The sequence below is a fragment of the Cryptomeria japonica genome, chromosome 5 (genome assembly GCF_030272615.1).
Source record: "Cryptomeria japonica chromosome 5, Sugi_1.0, whole genome shotgun sequence".
Classification (NCBI taxonomy): Eukaryota; Viridiplantae; Streptophyta; class Pinopsida; order Cupressales; family Cupressaceae; genus Cryptomeria; species Cryptomeria japonica.
Genome location: NC_081409.1, coordinates 5,903,209 through 5,925,812, shown reverse-complemented (window position 1 = coordinate 5,925,812; position 22,604 = coordinate 5,903,209).

The following is a 22,604-nucleotide window of genomic DNA, read 5'->3' as shown; positions in this document are numbered from 1 at the left end:
AATTTTGGCAATTCCTCTAGGAAGACATCTTGGAACTCTCAAAGGATAGGGTGTGTATCAAGTCTTGTGTTATCCTCCCTTAGATCCTTAATGTGCACTAAGTAAATTTCACAACCTTTCCTTTGGGCCTTCTTAAGTTGCATTGCAGAAATTTGTCTAAGTTGCAAAGGCTTCTTATCCCCTTGTATCTTTACTTGATTGCCTAAGTCATCAAAACACTCCACAAGTTTATCCTCACAATTTACTATAGCCTTATGCTTGGTCAACGAATTGATTCCTAAGATGACATCATTGTTAGGTCCCGGGGACAACTGAGAGGGGGGGTGAATCAATTGTCAAATGAATTTAAACCAAAAACAATTTAACCAACTTAATGCTTAATACCAGTAAACCAGTTAAGTATGCCGGTAGATAGTTATAATAGTTAATTGCTATACCAGTAAGGATTAGTACATGAAACATAAACACGAAGTCATCCACAACACATAACACCAATATTTGTACATGGAAACCCTGTAAGGGGAAAAACCACGGTGGGAAACCTTACCCACAATCAGATGATACTACTACAGATAGTAAGTGTACATAAATGGGGTCTACACATGCAAAAAGGCCAATAGCCTAGAGCTCACTACTCAATCACAAAATGGGAGTCACGCTGGCAACAGTTGGATGGTTAAATCCAATAAGAATGTACTACACAAAATAGCATCTACATATGCTAGATTCAGTACCGGTGTAATGCTGATATGCTTTCACAAAAACCTAGCTTCACCTTCAAATGATGTCTTCGTGTATATCTTTGCTTAATCTTGCATATACCTTCACACAATCCTTTTTCGCATTTCACATTTGATCTTACAAATAAGATCTTACATTTATACCATAACCTAAGACCAATTTTAGTAGGTCGGCTCTACAAGATATTACAATAAAAACATTTTACAAACAATATAATATCCGATGAAATAATCGATTGAACATGTCAGCTTAATGTATTTACAACAATAATTAATCATCTCCATAGTGTGCCATATTGATCTGGAAAAGATAAACCTACCGGTGTAACCCTAGACCTATTTGCCGGTAACAGCAAATATGCAACTGTGAATATACCAATGAACAAAACTCTAGGACAAATGTCCAAACGATGTCTTCAATATTACCAAGTGTTTTCCATGCCATTCCAAGTGTCGGTGATCATTATATCTTGTCAGTGTACCATATACCAGTAAGTGTGCAATAGTTACTTGCTTGCCAATAAATGCTACTGGATCTCCAAAGTGCTAGTGTTTTAGTAGAAGTTGACATCAATGACAAAACCATACCAAAATACCAACAATCTCCCCCTTTGGCATTGATGGCAACACAAGATGGAAAAACCATCAAAGTGCCAAAATAGAGATGCCAAGTATCAAAAACCAACAATCTCCAAAAAGATCATAACCAGAAATTAGAGAATAATAATCTCTCCCCCTAGGAGCAACATGAGTTTTCCAAAGTTTTCATACCAATCTCTCCAAAAGATAATGTGTTTTTCCATATATATCTTTCCCACTTTGACATCAAATGCCAAAGTTATAATAAAACCAAGTTCATATACAAAATACAAATCAATTCAATATACCAACTACTCCCACTGAGAAGTAGCTTCCTCATCAAAGATCGGAATAAAAGATTTCATTGTTAATTCTATTGATTGATGACAATCATCAACTGTCTAAGTCTCTACCGATGGTGGTATGACTCCAAGCTGATCTCTGAGATATTCAAAAGTCTCTTTAGGCAAAGGTTTAGTGAAAATATCTGCAATTTTCTCTTTAGTATTCACATAAACCATTTTTATCTCCTTAGCTTCAACATTTTCCCTTAGAAAATTTAGTTATAGAAACATGTTTGGTTTTAGAATGTAATACCGGATCCTTAGATATATAAATTGCTGCAGTGTTATCACAATAGATAGTAATAGGTTCCTTGCATTTTACCTTTATATCTTTCAACATTTGCTTAAGCCATAGTACCTGTGTACAGTTAGTTGTTGCTGCAACATATTCTAATTCTGCTGTTGATAAAGATGTATAGCTTTATTTCTTACTCAACCAAGAAACTAGTCTGTTTCCAAGAAAGAATGCTATGCCGGTGGTGCTTTTTCTATCATCCACATCTCCTGCCCAATTTTCATCTATGTATGCATATAATTCAAATTTTTCATCTCTAAGATACCATAATCCGAGATTTATAGTGCCTTGTAGGTATCGGAAAATTCGTTTTACTGCTGATTCATGATTTTCTCTAGGATTACTTTGAAATCTTGAAACAATACATACTCCATTCATAATATCAAGTCTGGTTTGTGTCAAATACAGTAAACCTCCTATCATAGATTTGTATCTAGTTGGATTAACAAGTGTAGATTCATCCCTTTGTGATAATTTGTCATTTGTTGTCATAGGTGTGCTTACCGGTGTAGACATCTAAAAATGGTCAACGCTTGCGGAGTCATACTTTAACATTTGCACATTGCCCTATTTTAGGGTTTTTGCGTTGCATTAACATTTCCTCTATGTTGCGCACTTGGTCTTTATCATTTGCGAGCATCGAGTCCTTCTTCTGCATTCTTCATTTGTCTCGCTTTCGAATTTGGTCTTGTTGATAATAATCTTCAGTCATGATTTTGGTCGATCTTATCCTGTCGCATCAATGTGTGTACTCATTGAGCATATTTTGACATCATCAATCCTAATCAATGATAGAATTAGGGTTTTGTCCTCTTGTCAATCTTGTCATTTTGCAATCAATTCATCATCGATCCTTGTCCTCTTGTCAATCTCGTCAATTTTGCGATTGATTTGTCATCAATCGTTGTCCTTTTCAATCATGTCAATTTGGATCAATTAGTCATTGTTCCTCGTCAATTGGTGCCTATCAATTTGGTCTCTTTATCAATCTTGGTCAATTTGTCAATCAATCTCAATCGTTTGTCAGCATTGGTCCTTTGTCAATCAAAATCATGATCAAATCGACCCTACATCAATTATCTTTTGTCAAGACCTAATTGTCATCCTTGCATTTCTAATTCATCTTCTAGGATTTTATGATTTATTCATTTAATCTTGTTTGTTATTTTCCCTCTAGGTTAAATAATTTATTTATTTATCCTAAGTCTTCTTGTCACAATTAAATATTTATTTAATTGGCTAATTAATTCCTTCTCTTTTTGTGAATTAATTAATGAATGAAAAATTATTAATTAATTTACCTAATTTTCATCAATTTCTAATTTCCTAATTTCCAATTCATCTAATTTTCTATTTTCTCCTATTTTTCTAATATTTCCCCTAATTTCATGGGAATGACATTTCAATCTTGTCATAATTTGTCATAATTTGTCAATCAATCAATTTTGCATAGCAACCTTGTCAATTTTGTCATAATTTGTCAATCAATCAATCTTGCATAGAAAGTGTCAATTTTGTCATAATTTGTCATATTTGTCATTCTTGATTTGAAATTTCCTTTCAAATCTCTTCATGCTAATCTTGTCATCTCTCCAATTTGTCTATAAATTGGATGAATTTCTTCAACCAAAGGATCCGATCCGAATCAATCACGCTTCTAGTATCCTTACGCTATCATCTCGTCTTGTCAATCTTGCTTTCATGCTATACCTTTGCATTTGTAGGTGAGATCCACAAACAAAGCAATTTGAAGGAGAAAGAAGGACAATGGAGAATTCTGGAGGAGACATTCACATTTGCAATGGTTTGCATTTGATTTGAATGTCTTGTTTTCATGTCTCTATTGAATGTTTTTAGGATTGTTATCATTGCAATGTAGTTTTCATGATTGAGCTAGTCTAATTTGCTACTTGCTTTGATGATTTCCAAATTCCTATCTACATTAATTGGTGAACCCGACATGAAACTAACCATTTAACCATGTTTTGAGTGCCTTTTGAGCTGATTTGCAAGTAAAAACCCAAGAAACAGAGTAATTCAGACCTTTCTGGACACTTTTGTACCTGTGTGGGTGGGTTTTGCGCCTGTGTTGAGGCATTCTACGTCTATGTAAGGTACACAGGCGCATCTTGATGGGTTTTGCACCTATGTTGAGGCATTCTGCGCCTGTCCAAAAAAAAAAAATTGTTTTCATTTTGTTTCTTACATTCTGGTTTTCTTTGGTACTGATTCTCTGTGTAGCACCTTGGCATTACATGTGACGAAGACTAAGAATGAAACTACTAACAAATCTTATGTAGGATGCAGTCAAAGACTTCTATTAAGACATCTTGCATGTGATTTTTTTTAAAGTAGTTGCACATTTAGTTTCCTAAAGGTTAATGAACACCATGCATGCTTTGTTTGCTTTTAATTTGTTTGCATGTTTTAACCCTTAGAATTGGGCATGCCTCCTAATTTGCTTGGCACTTCGCACAGGCATTGGTGAGAGGGAATGACCCTAAGTGGTGACAGGCTAAAACCAAGCTCTTCCGAACCACTCTAAATAATTGTGGATGCAACGAAAGTTGTAGACAATGAGTGCTGGAATGGTATTGCGACGATTTATTCACCAGATCAATACCCACCCGAACGGATGCCCTTACTAGAAGCTCTTGTTTAGATGCCAAAAACCTTCTATTTGTTGGCTCAGGCGTTGTGATATGCGCATGCCGAAGACACCTCTCATGTACTCCTTAGTTAGAGATAGCAAGTTCTTGGGAAGTGATGCCCCTTGAACTCGAAGCTTGGTATGCCTGAGAAGTGAGTGCACTATAAGGGGGAGCCAGTGCTACCAAGCATCTAGCTATCTGGCTAAGTATTGTATTTTATGGTTAGAGGATTCAACAGATATTGCCCTTGCCATCCATAGGATTTTTTGTAAATATGCTTGATTGTTTTGAGTCAAAGTCAAACAAACATTTTGTCTTCCATGATTGTCAAAGGTTAAATTAAAAACAAGCTTTCAAAAGTGCTCATAATCAACTTGGATTTTCGAAATCAACAACATTCAACTCAAAACACAATCCAAACAAAGGTCCAAATTTGTCCAAGTATTCATCCAACATTTGAACATGGTCGTCAACACATTAAATGTCTTTGTTTCAAAATTCGTGTCACTTTAGGTTAGGTTTTGCATAGTCCCACTTAGGTCCTAAGGCATATTGTCATCTCCTTTCATTTTAGTCCTTTTCATTGCAAGCGTCCTCATTTTGCACTTAGGCCCAAGATCATTTTCTCTAAGTTTGCATTTCATTGTCATATCCAAGACAGATTTCCATTTAGGTTGCATAGGTTGCATTTTGCATATTCCAAGTCATTGGTCTTCACATTTCCTTATCATTGCATTGTCATATCATATCCTTAGATCATTTTCATATTATATCCTAAGTCATTGTCATAATCATTGCTTTCTTGTGTGTAGTCTCAAAAACTAGGTTTTGTCATACTTGAGTAATCCAAATCTTTGATAAACCCTAAGTTATTGTTAGGAAGTCTAGACCTTATCAAACTTTTGTCTTTTTGTCGTCAATGTCATTTGGTCAAACCTAGCTTAGTATCCAAGCATATAGGGGAGACATTGTCATTTTGTCCTTTGAGGTCTAGACATCATTTCAATTTCCTAAGGGTCTCTTTTTCGATTTGCATTCCAAAAAGTTTGTCAAAATCTTGAAAAACAACAAAAACATAGGTTGCATTCTTGCCATAGATTGCATTTTTGTCTATTTAGTTTGCATTTAGTTGCATATCATACATCATCCTTTACAAATTCCATTTGCATAGTGACATGCCTGTTGAAACAAGGTCAAAATCTAAGAAGATGGGTGAACCAACATATCAACCCATTGACGACATATCAAACTCATAGTTGCAACCTAGTCAATCATTACAAATTGAAGGTTCGTCAAACACATCATTACCACAATATGGAATGGTTCAACTTGGACCACCTCCATTATATGAACCAGTGTTTGTACCCATGAAACCAGGACATGGGAGTGTTCCACTAACACCAAGAGGAAATGCACCCTTTGATTGGAATCAACTGAACCTGCAACATGAAATTCAAACATTACATGAGGAACAAACTCTTTCGCAAGGATTTGGTTCAGATCAAGGCATTCAACAAGTTAGTGCAAGATGTTCATGAACCCTCGACATGCATAATGGGTTCTTCCACTTTGGTGCAATCCGATCCACTTCATGATCTCATTATTTCTCTCATATCATATCCACCTCATAATGGACTCGCGTCTTCTTCCCAAAGGAAAGAGTATCCTACAAGTCAAGATATTCATAAAGGCAAAGGAGTAGATCTCCATAAGAAAGAATCCCTTCATGTTAAAGAAAATATTAAGGGTCATGTCTACACAACTCACTCTCAAGACATTGGTATCCCTCCATCAAAATCAAAACATACACCTTCCCCATCATCCCTTCCATCCATCTTAGGTCCTTATATCCCTTCATCGTCTATGCAAGGTTAGCAAAGGCACACATACTTGAGTAAATTTCATCAATCTAAAAGAACTCCATTTCATTCATATCCATCCATGCATTCCTTTCCCCCTCTAGGCAATTTGGATGCCAAGCATAAAAGTCATAAGTCTAAAAATCCACATGTATTCAAGGATCAACATGTCCAATATAATCGACATGTCAAAACAAAGAACAATATGATCTATAAAGAAAAAAATATATCCAAAAGGCCACAAAGGCCCACTGAGCAAAATAAAGCAAATTCAAAATATATATGGGTTCCTAAATCCCTTGTGCAAGCAATGCACTTCAGGGAACCACAAAAGCATGAAAAGTCAAAAACCATGTGGATCCCTAAGTGGCTCCTTGAAGCACACAAGCCTAAAGAAACATCCAACTTGGCATCCAAAGTTGTTATTCCTCCATCCAACCCTCTCAAATTTGTTCCTCCATTACCTTCTTCATCCATTTTGGGCCCGTATGTCCCAAAATCCCAAGCTATTCCTCCATCCAAATCTCACAATCTGAGATCCGTTTTTCCTCCATCAATCCACCACCCATCAAGGTGTGTGCCAATGTTGATCTTGCCTTCATTTCCATCCACTAAAGCCCAATTCTTCCAATACCCTACCTATTATCCAATGCATATTTTCCATCCTTCCATCCCTCTGGTCCAATCCTTGCCTTAGTTTCATCTTATTTTCCATGTCCTTATCCTACCAACGTCTTTGAGCATACTTTTAAAGGTCATGGTCCATTTTTTTTTCAAGGCTACTATCCAAAAAAAAAGATGTTTGAGTCCTTCTTCCATCCCCTATCATGTGTCCATCTTCTATTGAAAAAGTCAAAATACAAAATACAAAAAAAAAAAGTAAAGAAAAAATAATTTGTCCACTAGTGAAAACCTGGCAAACGGGTGCCTTGGGCAAGTACCATGATGAAAATCTGGCAAACAAGCATCATGCGTAATCTATGAACTTCTTGCATACCGTACTTGGGGATAGGTTTTATCCTATCATATCCTTTTGTCCTTCATTGTTCCATTATCCTATCGAACCCATATCATTACCCTTCATATCCTATTGTCCCTCATGTCCAGTTTCCCTTTCCACCTTTGATCTTGACAAGGCTAAGGATCGTCATGAGCATCATGAATCTAGTTTGCAACTTTTAGTCCATCATAGCTTTTGGTCTTTATCCATTTGCTTATTACAACCTTTCATGCATATTCCCTAGCTTATTGCAACTTTCTGCCACTATCCCGTATCCTATCCTGACCGTCAGTCCATGTCCCTTATCCATTCTTGGTCTTGCTTATCCTATCCATATCTTATCACTATCCATACACTCTTTTTCATTCCTTGGTCTTGATTTGACATAAGAACGCAAAATTTAAACATAGTTTCAAAAACCTCTTGACATGTCCCTCATGCCATGTCACTGCTTTACATTGTCATATCCAGTCTCTTGTCCCATCATGCAATAGCCCTTGAAAATTGCATCTGTATTGTCTCCATGATAAAAGGCCTTTGTCTTCCCTCTATCCACCAACATTTCAGCAAGCCTATCTATTCACCTGTCATATTCCTTGCCTTGCTAGACACATGGGGCAAAATCATAAAAATTGAAAAATGTCCTGAAATAATCAAAAACCTTGAAAAAGATCCTGAAAACATTCAAAAAAATCCCTAAAAATCATATAATGTCCTGAAAAAATCTCTAAAAATCAAAAAATGTCCTGAAATAAATCCCTAAAAAGTCAAATAAAGTCCTAAAAAAAATGAACAAATTTTTTTTGTAAAAACTCAAAAAAACAAAACAAAAATATCCCCTTTGTGCATAGACAGATCGCTGAGCATACATCCAATGGCAATCAATCACAACATTGCGCTTTACTGAAATCATGCATTAACAGATGAACTTTTCAATCAAACCAGACATTCAAACTAATTAAAATTGTCATATCAATCAATCAACATCAATATCATTTGTCCTTGTCACTATTATCATGGGTCTTATACAGGGTGTGGTATACTTGAAACCAGACTGTGTCCTATCTTAGATGGGGTACCGCATTCCCTGAAACTAGACAGCATGATCATTCCTATTTTCCACTTTTGACAATGACAATCAGACTGTTTGTTTGACTTGATCAAATTTGTGAGTCTTATCGTTTACTGATTTATCATGTTCCTATGTTGCTTGAGGATGTCACTGAGTGATTTAGAGTGACTGGGATGGTTCATGATCCCTTTTGTTTTTTTGTTGTGTTTGTTGTTTGTGGAATGTTTGTCACAAACTGGGGCAACTATATCATTGGGTGTCTGTGATAAGTACATTCTCTTTGTGAATGCCGCACATACCTCGACCCTTGATGTATGCACCCTAGGATGATTCACTCATTCCTTGTGTGCGATGTGTCTGTCTTTTGCAAAAAGGGTTGCATTTCAGCTCTGGCCTTCAATGCCATGATGCTCTACATCCGCTTTTCTACATTAAATAAAGGTTCTCTGTAGGTCCCGGAGACAACTGAGAGGGGGGGGGGTGAATCAGTTGTCTAATAATTTTAAACCAAAATCTTATTAACCAACTTAATGCTTAGTACCGATAAGATAGTTAAGTATGCCGATAAGAATTAATGCATGAAGTATAAACATAAAGTCATCCACAACACATGACACCAATATTTGTACATGAAAACCCTATAAGGGGAAAAACCATGGTGGGAAACCTTACCCACAATCAGATGATACTACTGCAGATAGTAAGTGTACAAAGAGGGGTCTGCACATGCAGAAAGGCCAACAACCTAGAGCTCACTGCTCAATCACAAATGGGAGTCACACTGACTACAGTTGGATGGTTAAATCCAATGAGAATGTACTGCACAAAATAGCATCTTCATATGCTGGATTCAGTACCGATGTAATGCTGATATGCTTCTACAAAAACCTAACTTCACCTTCAAATGATGTCTTCGTGTATATCTCTACTTGATCTCACATGTACCCTTTTTTAAATCTTTTTCGCATTCCACACTTGATCTTACAAATAAGATCTTACATTTATACCATACCCTAAGACCAATTTTAGTAGGTCGGCTCTACAAAATATTACAATAAAAACATTTTACAAATAATACAATATCTGATGCAATAACCGATTGAACATGTCGGCTTAATGCATTTACAACAATAATAAATCATCTCCATAGCATGCCATGTTGATCTGGAAAAGATAAACCTGCCGGTGTAACCTTAAAAAACATGGACCTATTTGTCGGTAAAAGCAAATATGCAAATGAGAATATACCAATGATTATTACTTCAAATTAAAGTGTCCACATGATGTCTTCAACATTACCAAGTGTCTTCCATGTCAATGCAGGTACCGGTGAACATTATATCCTGCCAGTTAACCATATACCAGTGACTGTTTGCACAGTTTATTGTTTGTCGGTGAATGTTGTTGGATCTCCAAAGTAGGTGTATTTAGTAGGTGTTGACATCAATGACAAAACCATACCAAAATACCAACAATCTCCCCCTTTGGCATTGATGGCAACACAAGATGGAAAAACCATCAAAGTGCCAAAACAGAAATGCCAAGTACAAAAACCAATTCTCCCCCTGGGAGTAATATGTGTTTATACCAAACTCTCATACCAATTTCTCCTCAAAAAGATAATGCATTTTCATACATCTCTCCCTAATGTTTTATCTCTCCCCCTTTGACATCAAATGCCAAAGTCACAAAAAGTCAAGTTCATACAAAATACCAACCAATTCAATATACTAAATACTCCCCCTGAGAAGTAGCTTCCTCATCAAATACTGGAATAAAAGATTTGTCCATTTAATTTTGCCAATTGATGACAATCATCAACTGTCTAAGTCTCTACTGGTGGAGGTAAGACTCCGAGCTGATCTCTGAGATACTCAAAAGCTTCCTTAGGCAAAGGTTTTGTAAAAATATCTGCAAGTTGTTCTTTAGTATTCACATAAACCAGTTTTATCTCCTTTTCTTCAACTTTTTCCCTTAGAAAATTCAGTTTGATAGAAACATGTTTTGTTTTAGAATGTAATACTGGATTCTTAGATATATCAATTGCTGCAGTGTTATCACAATATATAGTAATAGGTTCCTTGCATTTTACCTTTATGTCTTTCAACATTTGCTTAAGCCAAAGTACCTGTGTACAGTTTGTTGCTGCTGCAACATATTCTAATTTTTCTATTGATAAAGATGTACAACTCTGTTTCTTACTGAACCAAGAAACTAATCTCTTTCCAAGAGAGAATGCTCCTCCAGTGGTGCTTTTTCTATCATCCACATCTCCTGCCCAATTTGCATCTGTGTATGCATATAGATCAAAATTTTCATCTTTAGGATACCATAATCCAAGATTTATTGTGCCTTGTAAGTAACAGAAAATCCTTTTTACTGCTGATTCATGATTTTCCTTAGGATTACTCTGAAATCTAGAAACTATACATACTGCATTCATAATATCAGGTCTGGTTTGTGTCAAATATAGTAAACCTCCTATCATAGATTTGTATCTAGTTGGATTGACAGGTATAGATTCATCCCTTTGAGATAATTTGTCATTTGTAGTCATATGTGTGCTTACCGGTTTAGAGTTTTCCATCCCAAATTTCTTAAGTAGTTCTTTCAAGTACTTAGATTGACTCAAAAATATGCCTTTATCAGTCTGTAAAATCTACAATCCTAAAAAGAATTTTATTTCTCCAATCATAGACATTTCAAATTCATGCTGCATTTTAAGAGAAAATTATTTGCATAATCCATCTTCTCCTCCAAAGATTATATCATCAACAAATACTTCCATAATCAAGATGTCATCATTAGTTACTTTGTAATATAAATTGCTATCTGCATTTCCTTTAGTAAAACCAATTTTTAAAAGATACTTATACAATCTTGCATACTAGGCTCTTGGAGCTTGTTTTAGTCCATACAGAGCTTTTCTTAATCTGCAAATCATATCATTGTCATTTGTCAAAGAAAATCCATCAGGTTGTTCAATATAGACTTCCTCTTCAAGATCTCCATTCAAGAATGCACATTTAATATCCATTTGATAAACTTTGTAATCCTTGTGAGTTGCAAAGGCCAAGAATAATCTAACTGCCTCAATTCTAGCTACCGGTGCAAAGGTTTCATTGTAATCAACTCCTTCTTTCTGAGAATATCCCTTACACACTAGTCTTGCTTTATTCCTAACAACCTTAACATCTTCATTGAGTTTGTTTCTAAATACCCATTTGGTTCCAATTACATTTTTATTTTCAGGCCGAGGAACTAATGTCCAGGTATTATTTTTCTCAATTTGTCCTAATTCTTCTTCCATAGCTTTAATCCAGAATTTATCTTCACATGCCTCATTGATAGATAATGGTTCAATTTGAGAAATAAGACATACCTCTTCATTTGCCAATCTTCCTCTTGTCATGACTCCTTTAAATTTGCTTCCAATTATCTAATCTTCAGAATGATTCAGTCTTACATACTGGGGTGTCTTAGTCGGTTCTTCTTCTTCAATTACTGTGGAATCCTCTGATGATACCGAAGTAACTAGATCATCATTCTATACCGGTGGATTTACTGTTGGTTCATTTGTCATAATTTCTATTACCGGTTCAGAGTCTATATACCTTGATGTTCCTCTGAATTGTTCATCAATCTTTACATTTGTACTTTCAACAATTTTCTATAATCTTTTATTAAAACATCTATAAGCTTTACTCTTAGATGAATAACCAAGAAATATTCCTTCATCACTTCTAGGATCAAACTTGCCAATATACTCATCTCTTCTAATATAACATTTACTTCCAAAAATTCTGAAATACTTAAGAGTAGGAGTATTACCAAACCATAGTTCATGAGGGGTCTTATTGGTTTCACCTTTGATGTGAACTTTGTTGAATGTATAGACAATAGTGCTTACTGCCTCTCTCCAGTACACATGTGGTAGATTTGCTTCTGATAACATACTTCTTGCTGCATCCAAAATAGTTCTGTTTTTCCTTTCAACAACTCCATTGTATTGTGGTGTCCAAGGTGCTGATAACTGTGTTTTGATTCCATTTACTTCACAAAATGTATTAAAATCTCTAGATGTGAATTCTCCTCCTTGATCTGATCTTAAACATTTAATTTTCTTGCTGGTTTCATTTTCAACCATTGCTTTGAATAGTTTGAACTTCCCAAGTGCTTCTGATTTTTCTCTAAGAAAAGTAACCCAACACATTCTAGAATAATCATCAATAATTAGCATGAAATATCTATCACCTTGTAAGCTTTTAGTTCTAGCCGGACCACATAAATCAGTGTGAATTAAATCAAGAGCATTATTGGATTTTTCTGGAATACTTTTGAAACTAGCTCTAACTTGTTTTCCAAATTGACATTCCTTGCAAATTGTATTCTGAGGTTTCACAATTTTAGGTAGATCTCTAACTGCCTTAGAAGTACTTATTTTTACCATGCAATCAAAATTTACATGACAGTCTTTTATGCCATAGCCAACTTTCATCTATATGAGCAATTAAGCATGCCTTTTCACTGTTATTCAAATGAAAGATATTGCCTCTAGTCTGATTACCGGTTGCAATTTCCAAACCAGTTCTATTCATGATTTTGCATTTTCCATTTTTAAATTGTAACTGAAAACCTTTCTCAACTAATTGACCAACACTTAAAAGATTATGTTTTAATCCTTCAACATAGTAGACATTGTCAGTGTTATGTTTACCATCAAGAGATATTGAACCCTTACCTTTGATTGAACAGGCTTTGTCATCTCCGAATCTCACTAAACCTCCATTGTATTCTTGAAAGTTCAAGAATTTACCTTTGTCTCCAGTCATGTGATGTGAGCATCCTGAGTCAATAATGCATTCATCCTTTGATTCCACTTTAGTTGCTAGGGCTTGTTCTACTAGTTGAGCAATAGGTACCAGTTGATCTTCTATTATAGAAACAAAGACCCATCCATTGTCTATTGGATCCTCATCAGAATCATTAGTCACACCTTCATCAGTAATGTAACAAGATTTATCTTTGTTTTTCTTAAATCTATATCTCTGATATTTAGGATTAGGTTTGTATATCCTTCTAGCTTCTTCTCTTAGTCTAGCATGTCTATCAAGGCATCTTGAAGCCATATGACCAATCTTATTGCAACTGAAACATTTAAAAGGTGCTTTACCTTCGTACTTACTTCCAATTGGACCTTTTGGCATTTTTCTTGCAATTAGTGCCTCATGTTCTTCAAGCTCTTCATTCTCCTTCCTGGTTTCTTCAATTTCTCTTGCATAAAAGGCTCTCCAGTCTGATTTGTCAAAAGATGGAGTAGATGATGTTGATGCTTTGAAGGCCAAATCAGTTTTTATAGTAGCAATAGGACCAAATTCCTCAATTTCAAAAGCTGAAAGTTTTCCAATCAATGTATCCCTAGTTACTGATGTATTAGGCATTGTTCTCAACTCATTAATAGCAATAACCTTCATTTTATATGTCGGTGGCAAACCTCTTAAGATTTTTGAAACAATCTCATCTTCACTTAAGGTTCCTCCACAACATTTGATACTCAAAACAATTTCATTTACTCTTTCCATAAAAGTAGAAATCCTTTCATCTTCTTCCATTTTTAGATGTTCATACCTGACTCGGAAGCTTTCAAGTTTTGCAATTTTGACTATGGTATCCCCTTCATTCAGTGTTTCCAAATGATCCCAAATAGCTTTTGCAGTGGATCTATCTAACAATCCCATGATTTGTTTATCTAATAATGCGCTCAAAAGTGCTTCTTTTTCTTTGCAATCATTTTCTTCGTCTTTAGCTAAAGTAATAGGAGCAGTCTGACTAGCTACAACAGCAGTATAACCATTCTTAGTAACTTCCCAGATGTCTTTACCAATGCAATTCAGATGTGTCTCCATTCTGATTTTCCATATTCCATAGTTGGTTCCATCAAGTTTAGGACTATCCTTTCTGAAATAATTAGTAGACATTGGATCTCCTCAAGTTGTTAAACTTCTGCAAAAAGAGGACTAGGCTCTGATACCAATTGTAGGTCCTGGAGACAACTAAGAGGGGGGGATGAATCAGTTGTCTAATAAATTCAAACCAAAATCTTATTAACCAACTTAATGCTTAGTACCGGTAAGACAGTTAAATATGCCGGTAAGAATTAATGCATGAAACATAAACATAAAGTCATCCACAACACAGGACACCAATATTTGTATGTGGAAACCCTGTAAGGGGAAAAACCACGGTGGGAAACCTTACCCACAATCAGATGATACTACTACAGATAGTAAGTGTACAAAGAGGGGTCTGCACATGCAGAAAGGCTAATAGCCTAGAGCTCACTACTCAATCACAAATGGGAGTCACACTGACTACAGTTGGATGGTTAAATCCAATGAGAATGTACTGCACAAAATAGCATCTTCATATGCTGGATTCAGTACCGGTGTAATGTTGATATGCTTCTACAAAAACCTAACTTCACCTTCAAATGATGTCTTCATGTATATCTCTACTTGATCTTGCATATACCATTTTTTAAATCTTTTTCACATTCCACACTTGATCTTACAAATAAGATCTTACATTTATACCATACCCTAAGACCAATTTTAGTAGGTCGGCTCTACAAAATTTTACAATAAAAACATTTCACAAATAATACAATATCCGATGCAATAACCGATTGAACATGTCGGCTTAATGCATTTACAACAATAATAAATCATCTCCATAGCGTGCCATGCTGATCTGGAAAAGATAAACCTGTCGGTGTAACCCTAGATAACCTGGACCTATTTTCCAGTAAAAGAAAATATGCAAATGAGAATATACCAATGATTATTACTTCAAAGTAAAGTGTCCACATGATGTCTTCGACATTACCAAGTGTCTTCCATGTCAATGCAGGTACCAGTGAACATTATATCCTGTCGGTTAACCATATACCGGTGACTGTTTGCATAGTTTACTGTTTGCTGGTGAATGTTGTTGGATCTCCAAAGTAGGTGTATTTAGCAGGTGTTGACATCAATGACAAAACCATACCAAAATACCAACATTCTCACCTACTTTTGTGCATTGGTGAAAGCAAGTTTTTCTTCATCTCTAACTGTCCTCTGTCTAATTTCTGCTTACTAACATTTCTTCCGTCAGTCTTGGCAATCCGTTCGAACCTATCATCTTTTGTCATTCTTATCAATCAATTGGCCTCTTTTCTAGATGTTTCCGGCCAATTCCTCAAGGGGGAATGCATATGTCATTGTTATTGTCTGGGGCATTTTCATTATTGTTCTTTGAAACAACACTTAGAATCACATTGTCTCAAAGAGGGGCAAAATGTAGACATCTAAAAATGGTCAACGCTTGCGGAGTCATACTTTAACATTTGCGCATTGCTTTATTTTAGGGTTTTTGCATTACATTAACATTTCTTCTATGTTGCGTACTTGGTCTTTATCATATGCGAGCATCGAGTCCTTCTTCTGCATTCTTCATTTGTCTCGCTTTCGAATTTGGTCTTGTCGATAATAATCTTCAGTCATGATTTTGGTCGATCTTATCCTGTCACATCAATGTGCGTACTCATTGAGCATATTTTGACATCGTCAATCCTAATCGATGATAGAATTAGGCTTTTGTCCTCTTGTCAATCTTGTCATTTTGTGATCGATTCGTCATCGATCCTTGTCCTCTTGTCAATCTCGTCAATTTTGCGATCGATTTGTCATCAATCATTGTCCTTTTCAATCATGTCAATTTGGATCAATTAGTCATTGTTCCTCGTCAATTGGCACCTATCAATTTGGTCTCTTTATCAATCTTGGTCAATTTGTCAATCAATCTCAATCGTTTGTTAGCATTGGTCTTTTGTCAATCAAAATCATGATCAAATCGACCCTACATCAATTATCTTTTGTCAAGACCTAATTGTCGTCCTTGCATTTCTAATTCATCTTCTAGGATTTTATGATTTATTCATTTAATCTTGTTTGTCATTTTCCCTCTAGGTTAAATAATTTATTTATTTATCCTAAGTCTTCTTGTCACAATTAAATATTTATTTAATTGGCTAATTAATTCCTTCTCTTTTTGTGAATTAATTAATGAATGAAAAATTATTAATTAATTTACCTAATTTTCATCAATTTCTAATTTCCTAATTTCCAATTCATCTAATTTTCTATTTTCTCCTATTTTTCTAATATTTCCCCTAATTTCATGGGAATGACATTTCAATCTTGTCATAATTTGTCATAATTTGTCAATCAATCAATTTTGCATAGCAACCTTGTCAATTTTGTCATAATTTGTCAATCAATCAATCTTGCATAGAAAGTGTCAATTTTGTCATAATTTGTCATATTTGTCATTCTTGATTTGAAATTTCCTTTCAAATCTCTTCATGCTAATCTTGTCATCTCTCCAATTTGTCTATAAATTGGATGAATTTCTTCAACCAAAGGATCCGATCCGAATCAATCACGCTTCTAGTATCCTTACGTTGTCATCTCGTCTTGTCAATCTTGCTTTCATGCTATACCTTTGCATTTGTAGGTGAGATCCACAAACAAAGCAATTTGAAGGAGAAAGAAGGACAATGGAGAATTCTGGAGGAGACATTCACGTTTGTGATGGTTTGCATTTGATTTGAATGTCTTGTTTTCATGTCTCTATTGAATGTTTTTAGGATTGTTATCATTGCAATATAGTTTTCATGATTGAGCTAGTCTAATTTGCTACTTGCTTTAATGATTTCCAAATTCCTATCTACAGTTGTCATAGGTGTGCTTACTGGTTTAGAGTTCTCCATCCCAAATTTCTTTAGTAACTCTTTTAAGTATTTGGATTGACTCAAGAATATACCTTTATCAGTCTTTGAAATCTGCGATCCTCAAAAGAATTTTATTTCTCCAATCATAGACATTTCAAATTCTTGCTACATTTTAATAGAAAATTCCTTACATAATCCATCTTCTCCTCCAAAGATTATATCATCAACAAATACTTCTATAATTAAGATGTCATCATTAGTTATTTTATAATATAAATTGTTGTCTGCATTTCCTTTAGTAAAACCAATCTTTAAAAGATACTTATCCAATCTTGCATACCAAGCTCTTGGAGCTTGTTTTAGTCCATACAGAGCTTTTCTTAACCTGCGTACCATATCATTGTCATCTGTCAAAGAAAATCCATCAGTTTGTTCAATGTATACTTCTTCTTCAAGATCTCCATTCAAAAATGCACATTTAATATCCATTTGATAAACTTTGTAGTTCTTGTGTGCTGCAAAAGCCAAAAATAATCTGACTGCCTCAGTTCTAGCTACTGGTGCAAAGGTTTCAATGTAATCAACTCCTTTTTTCTGAGAATATCCCTTACACACTAGTCTTTCTTTATTTCTGACAACCTTACCATCTTCATTAAATTTGTTTCTAAATACCCATTTGGTTCCAATTACATTTTAATCTTTAGGCTAGGGAACTAATGTCCAAGTGTTGTTTTTCTCAATTTGTTCTAATTCTTCTTCCATAGCTTTAATCCAAAATTTATCTTCACATGCCTCATTAACAGATGATGGTTCAATTTGAGAAATAAGACATACCTCTTCATTTGCCAATCTTCCACTTGTCATAACTCCTTTAAACTTATTTCCAGTTATCTGATCTTCAAAATGATTCAGTCTTACATATCAGGGTGTCTTAGTTTGTTGTTGTTCTTCAATTACTGTGGAATCCTCAAATGGTACCAGGGTAACCAGATCTTCATTCTATATCAGTGGATTTAGAGTAGGTTCATTTGTCAAAATTTATGTTGTCAGTTCAGAGTCTATATACCTTGAAGTTTCTCTGAATTGTTCATCAAACTTTACATTTGTACTCTCAATAATTTTCTGCATTCTCTTGTTAAAACATCTATATGCTTTGCTCTTAGATGAATAACCAAGAAATATTCCTTCATCACTTCTAGGATCAAATTTGCCAATATACTTATCTCTTCTGATATAACATTTACTTCCAAATATTCTAAAATACTTAAGAGTAGGAGTATTACCAAACCATAGTTCATGAGGGGTCTTACTGGTTTCACCTTTGATGTGAACTTTGTTAAATGTATAGACCATTGTGCTGACTGCTTCTCTCCAATAAACATGTGGTAGGTTTACTTTTGATAACATACTTCTTGCTGCATCCAAGATAGTTCTATGTTTCCTTTCAACAACTCCATTCTGATGTGGTGTTTGAGGTGCTGATAGTTGTCTTCTCATTCCATTTGCTTCACAGAATGTATTAAAATCCCTAGATGTAAATTCACCTCCTTGATTTGATCTTAAACATTTGATTTTCCTACTAGTTTCATTTTCTACCATTGCTTTGAATAGTTTGAACTTTCCAAGTGCTTCTGATTTTTCTCTAAGAAAAGTAACCCAACACATTCTAGAATAGTCATCAATAATTAGCATGAAATATATATCACCTTGTAAGCTTTTAGTTCTAGCTGGACCACATAAATCAGTGTGAATCAAATCAAGAGCATTATTTGATTTTTTTGGAATACTTTTGAAACTATCTCTAACTTGTTTTCCAAATTGACATTCCTTACATATTGTATTCTGAGGTTTGATAATTTTAGATAAATCTCTAACTGCCTTAGTAGTAGTGATCTTTACCATGCAATCAAAGTTTACATGACAGAGTCTCTTATGCCATAACCAAATTTCATCTATATGTGCAATTAAGCATGTCTTTTCATTGTTATTCAAATGAAAGGTATTACCTCTAGTCTGATTACCGGTTGCAATTTCCAAACCAGTTCTATTCATGATTTTGCATTTTCCATTTTTAAATTGTAACTGAAATCCTTTCTCAACTAATTGACCAACACTCAAAAGATTATGCTTTAATCCTTCAACATAGTAGACATTGTCAGTGTTATGTTTACCATCAAGAGATATTGTACCCTTACCTTTTATTGAACAAGCTTTGTCATCTCCAAATCTTACTAAACCTCCATTGTATTCTTGAAAGGTCAAGAATTTACCTTTGTCTCCTGTCATATGATGTGAGCGTCCTAAATCAATGATCCATTCATCCTTTACTTCAACTTTAGTTGCCAAAGCCTGTACTACCAGTTGAGTAGTAGGTGTCAGTTGATCTTCTGCTATAGCAACAAAAACTGATCCATTGTCTGTTGGATCCTCATCAGAATCATCAATCACACCTTCATCAGCAATATAACAAGATTTATCTTTATTCTTCTTAAATCTGTACCTCTGATATTCAGGGTTAGGCTTGTATGTTCTTCTAGCTTCTTCTCTTAGTCTAGCATGTCTATCAGGGCATCTTGAAGCCATATGACAAATCTTATTGCAGTTAAAACATTTAAAGGGTGCTTTACCTTCATACTTACTTCCAACTAGACCTTTAGGCATTTTCCTTGCAAATAGTGCTTCAAGTTCTTCATTTTCTTTCCTACTTTCTTCAAGTTCTCTTGCATAAAAAGATTTCCAATCAGATTTGTCAAATGATGGAGCAGATGATGTTGATGCTTTAAAGGCCAAATCTGTCTTTATAGTAGCAACAGGACCAAATTCTTCAATTTCAAAAGCTGAAAGTTTCCCAATCAATGTATCCCTAGTAACTGATGTATTAGGCATTGTTCTTAACTCATTTATAGCAGTAACCTTCATTTTATATGTCGGTGGCAATCCTCTTAAAACTTTTGAAACAATTATATCCTCACTTAAGGTTCCTCCACAACATTTAATACCCAAAACAATTTCATTTACTCTTTCCATAAAAGTAGAAATCCTTTCATCTTCTTCCATTTTCAGATGTTCATACCTGACTCAGAAGCTTTCAAGTTTTGCAATCTTGACTATGGAATCTCCTTCATTCAGTGTTTCCAAATGATCCCAAATAGATTTAGCAGTAGACCTATCTGATAGTCCCATGATTTTTTGATCTGATAATGCACTCAAAAGTGCTTCTCTTGCTTTGCAATCATTTTCCTCATGTTTTGTCAAGTTAGCTGGACTAGGCTGACCTGGTACAACAATAGTATAACCATTCTTTGTAACTTCCTAGATGTCTTTTCCAATGCAATTTAGATGTGTCTCCATTCTGATCTTCCATATGCCATAATTGGTTCCATCAAGTTGAGGACTATCCTTCCTGAAATAATTAGTAGACATTGGATCTCCTCAAGCTGTTAAACTTCTACAAAAGAGGACTAAGCTTTGATACCAATTGTTAGGTCCTGGGGATAACTGAGAGGGGGGGGTGAATCAGTTGTCAAATGAATTTAAACCAAAAACAATTTAACCAACTTAATGCTTAATACCGGTAAACCAATTAAGTATGTCGGTAGATAGTTATAATAGTTAATTGTTATATTGGTAAGGATTAGTTCATGAAACATAAACACAAAGTCATCCACAACACATAACACCAATATTTGTACGTGGAAACCCTGTAAGGGGAAAAAACACAGTGGGAAACCTTACCCACAATCAGATGATACTACTACAGATAGTAAGTGTACATAAATGGGGTCTACACATGTAGAAAGGCCAATAGCCTAGAGCTCATTGCTCAATCACAAAATGGGAGTCACATTGACTACAGTTGGATGGTTAAATCTAATAAGAATGTACTGCACAAAATAGCATTTTCATATGCTGGATTCCTAGCTTCACCTTCAAATGATGTCTTCGTGTATAGATCTGCTTAATCTCGCATATACCTTCACACAATCCTTTTTTCGCATTCCACATTTGATCTTACAAATAAGATCTTACATTTATACCATAACTTAAGACCAATTTTAGTAGGTCGGCTCTACAAGATACTACAATAAAAACATTTTACAAACAATATAATATCTGATGCAATAACCGATTGAACATGTCGGATTAATGTATTTACAACAATAATTAATTATCTCCATAGCATGCCATGTTGATCTGGAAAAGATAAACCTATCGATGTAACCCTAGACCTATTTGCCAGTAACAACAAATATGCAGCTGTGAATATACCAATGAACAAAACTCCAGGACAAGATGTCCAGACGATGTCTTCGACATTACCAAGTGTTTTCCATGTCATTCCAAGTGTCGGTGATCATTATATCTTGTTGGTGTACCATATACCAGTAACTATGCAATAGTTACTTGCTTGTCGGTAAATGCTACCGGATCTCCAAAGTGCTAGTGTTTTAGCAGGTGTTGACATCAATGACAAAACCATACCAAAACACCAACAATCATAACTTCCTAATGGAGCTACATAAAGATTTACTTCAGTGAGAAAGTTGGGAAGTAGTAATTCATTGCATGCCAAACGTTGGTCTACCCTCTGCTCTGCTCGGTTCCCATATTGAACATTCCAAGGTTTAGACATATAACCAGGCTTAACATTTAACTTAGATACAACTCTAGGATCCACAAAATATTCAATAGCACCTGTATCTATAAGAATGGAAACTGCATGACCAAAAAGTCTACCATCAAGCTGGATAGGTGAGGCTTGGAAGTCTGCTTGGTGATTGTCAACTGCGACATGAATCTAGTGATGTGGTTGTCTTTCTCTTCCTTTCTCCATTGTGTGTTGATCACACTAATTAGCATAATGCTTTCCTCCATAGATGAAACATCCACCTCTGGGTCCCATCTTATACTCTAGCTTATCCTTCCCATTGTTATTTCTATCATTGTACCTGTTATTGCCATTATTTTTGCTTCCTCTATTGTTAAAGTTCTTATTGAAGTTATGACCCTTATTGTCCCTAGTATTGTTCCTCTTCAGGTTCCTGATATGTTGAGTTCCATCCTTCTGATTATTGTTTTGAAACTTTCTCTTCTTGAACTCTGAGTTTCTGTTATTTCTAGCTTCATATATCTGTATTAACTTTTGTTCTTACATAGTTGCCTTCTCAAATGTTGTTGTCATGATCTCTAGACTATGCATTTCCACTTCTGCTCCTATTTGTGGTCGCAATCCTAAGATGAACTTGCAGATTCTAAAGTTCTCAATTGTTTGGTATTGTGGCACATACTTT